General features: G+C 46.9%; 1 pseudogene; it reads right to left on the bottom strand.

Annotated features, from left to right (window-relative positions):
* Nucleotides 1–1909: 1909 nt before the first annotated feature.
* LOC135672094 (serine carboxypeptidase-like 34) lies at nt 1910–3127 on the bottom strand (annotated as a pseudogene).
* Nucleotides 3128–3706: the final 579 nt, after the last annotated feature.

Here is a 3706-nt window from a genome sequence, read left to right as displayed (position 1 = left end):
GTCAGAATTGGAGCCATTCTCATGCAAGATGGTCGATCACTCACATACACTAGCAAGGCATTATCTCCCTCCGATCAAAATATGTCAACATATGATAAGGAGATGCTCGCTATTGTGCGCGCAGCAACGAGGTGGAGATTGTACTTGATCAGGCGATACTTTCAAATCAAGACCGACCATAAAAGCCTAAAATATCTCTTGGAGCAGAAGATATCTTCCCCCGAACAGCAAAAATGGGTAACATAACTTCTTGGATTTGATTTTGAAATAACTTACAAAAAGGGGAAAGAGAATGTTCTTGCAGATGCGCTTTCGCAGCTACCTGAGCAAGTTGAAGTTTCGACCGTTTCACTTCCGACCAGCGACTTCCTTGAGGATATTAAGATGGAATGGCAGGAAGATTCAGATACTAGTAAAATTATAAAAAAATTGGAGGAAGCACCAAGCCCCATGGCTCATTACAATTGGGACTCAAAAGAATTACACTATAAGGGTACTAAATTGAAAAGGAGTACGACATATCACCCACAAACCAATAGCCAACCGGAAGTTTTAAACAGGTGCTTGGAGACAGCCCAAAGCCACCCACCAAATATGACTACCCAAAGAGAACTCCAGACCCAGCCAAGTGCCATTATTGATCGACGGATCGTGACTCGACGACGACGACCCACTAATGAAGTGCTAATACAGTGGGCGAACCTACCAAAAGAAGATGCCACTTGGGAGAACTATGACGACTTGAAGCTCAAATTCCCAGAATTCATGAATCATCAGCCTCGAGGACAAGGTTGATTTGAAGAGGGCGGGTCTGTTAGGACTCTAGCTTGGAGAGTCCTAATTGAGAGGGACAATCATGTAAAAATGTTAGGACTCTAGCTAGGAGAGTCTTAATTGAGAGGGACATTCTGTAAGGACTCTAGCTAGGAGAGTCCTAATTGTGAGGGGCATTCATGTAGGAGGTTTTTTTCTTAGAGAAGAATTAGGAGTTGTAAGGGAATAGGAGTCTTGAGTAGGAGTCCTATTAGGAGTTGGTTAGAAGTAAGAGTCTTAAGTAGGAGTCCTATTATGAGTTAGGGTTTAGAAGCCCTATAAATAGCCATGTATTCCTTCTCTTTTCTTAAGCAATAGATGACTCTTTTCTGCAGCCTTTGAGCAGCAACTTGGAGGGAGGAACCCCTATAGAGTTCCAAGGAGGCCGATCCCCTAAAGAGATCAACCCCAAGTTTAGAATCTACAAGGGTTCTATCACCTCGGGGCCGATGCGGCTTGGTTCGGGTCCGGATGACGGGTCGCCGATTCCTTCGGGAGGGGGTTCCTTGCCAACGCGCCTGGAGAGAAGCGCCTCGCCTTCGTCCCTACACACAGGTCGGGTCGGGCACCCCTCTGATGATTAAGTTAGTCGATGATCGTGGGCCTCCCCCTTTTGTTTAGAATGCCAGGATATTTATAGGGGAGTTCGATGTTACCTGATGTGCCTGCCCGCAGGGGATAGGATCGTACCTTCTGATGGCGTCTGACATCGCTATTGGCGTAGCGTGCGGAGTCGAACCTGATCGGTCGTTAATGGGCCTCGGTTGGCGTTACGACCCGTGTCAGTCACGCGGTGTCAGTCCAACAAGGGCGTCAACAGGTGTCACACAAGTCTTATCATAATTATTACCCTCATCAGCAGCGTCAACGTCGGACAACGATAAGAGAGCTTGCTCTAGGCAAGCAGCAGTGTAAAGAATTAAACAAATAAGATAGAAGATAGAAATTGTAGAAGAAACTATATTCCTCATTCATTATGATGTTTTTAAGTATTTATACAGGTATACAGGCGCATATATGTCGTAGATGTCGTTGACACCGTAGTTTCCGTATAGCATATCCAGCAAAAGATCACAGGAATCATCTTCTGGTACGCTCAAGTTGCAAGTCTGCTTATGCGATGATAGAGGCCATCAGAGATAACTGCATGAGACCATGCGTAATCCACCAAGCCGGCAGAATCCGCTTCCTCATCGATTGCCGCATTCCCGATCTGAACCGAGACAAGAAAACCCCATCATCTGCAAAGGTTTCGAGTGCCAGCAACACGAGATTCACATACAGATATTGTTCGTACCATGAATCCTTTAAGGTTTATGCGATCTTCCTCCTTGCTCTTCTTGTTTGCTTCGTAGATGTTCTCAGCGAGTCGTAGAACATAATGCCCTGATCAAACAAAACCGTTAGGATCGACGGTAGGAGGAGAAGAAGATGGTGCGGTTTTCTTCCTGCGTAGCTTTACCGTTAGGATCGACGGTAGGAGGAGAAGAAGATGGTGCGGTTTTCTACCTGCGTAGCTTTCTCCAGCGTTGTAGAACTCGTGGGACTTGAACTGCGGGAACCTCTTAAACCAGTTCAAGAGAAAAGCATGCGCGTCGATTGCCGTAACGTAGTGAGAAGATCAAAGATTATATTGTCATCAATGACAGGGTTAATCATCGGACTTACCAGTGAGTTCGTCGCCAGCGCCATCGCAGTCGGAACTTGTGTTCGTGTAGGAAAATCCAACGCCAAACGGCAACTCGAGGAACAGCAAATTTGCCTCGGTGATTTGGAGCAGTGTCACAGAAAAGAACAAACTTTGAATCTCTGCATGCTTACTAAGAACTATTGTTGCATGCTTGCTTACCTTTGTTCCAGGAATATTCATTGAGCCCGAGCTCCGGAACACCCTTCTGCATCAAGAACGGGCCGAGCTCCTCCACCGCTCCATTGCCGATGGAAGAACAACCAGGCCCCGAACATAACACAGCGATCGATATCAGTCCGAGCAACGACGCCGTCAGTCGGCAGAAGAGACTCCCCCACCTCCATTAAGCCACAGAAGGAGGGGCTTCTTCTCCACGTCTTGGGTGGCTTCGAAGAACCAGTAGAATAGCGCTCTGCCGTGGGACTCGTGGACCGTCACGTACCCTGAGTACTGCCGGAAGCTCACCTCCGGCTGCCCGGGAAGCCGGCTGACGAGATCAAACTTGTGTTCCTGTTCCTCCTCCTCCTCGTACAGGACCTTTCTCGAGTGGCCCAAGGCGGCGGCAGAAAGTGAGAGAAGCAGCAGAACGCAGAGTGCGTGAGATTTAGAGGCGAAGGCAGCCATGATTAATGAATGTGTTTGATTTGACTGCACTTCTTTTCTTGAGGTTTTCTTATAGCTTATATATATATATATATATATATATATATATATATATATAGAGAGAGAGAGAGAGAGAGAGAGTGAGAGATGAGTGGAAGAATCTTGGTTGCGGAGGGGATCGTGGACGAGCTTATTCTCTGTTTTGAGGGGAAGAATATTGTTATATTCTTCTTCTCCTATCAAAAGGGCGCCGATCTTGTGGTTCATTCCAGCATTCTTTTTCTCATCTCGTATCATAACAGAGGCCGATTCACGCAACTTGTGAGGATGCGTCTCTCGTGTGATCCCGCATCGCTCGTATCGTCCCCCTTTCCCCGAAATCGCACCTCCTTCATCCTATCGAGTGATTGATTCATTTCCCGTCATGCAAAAAGAAGTACTCCTACACTCGAACCCGTGATTATCCGGTTTGATTTGGGTTAAATTAAACCGGTTAGGATTAATACATGTCAATTTGTTGTCGCGCCTCGCCGATGCAGCGCACATCGAACGGGTCGATTGGGTGACTCATGACATGACACGGCATTTGCGGGGGGCTTA

Source organism: Musa acuminata, chromosome BXJ1-4, assembly GCF_036884655.1.
Source record: "Musa acuminata AAA Group cultivar baxijiao chromosome BXJ1-4, Cavendish_Baxijiao_AAA, whole genome shotgun sequence".
NCBI classification, from domain to species: domain Eukaryota; kingdom Viridiplantae; phylum Streptophyta; class Magnoliopsida; order Zingiberales; family Musaceae; genus Musa; species Musa acuminata.
This window is presented reverse-complemented; position numbering and strand designations above follow the sequence as displayed.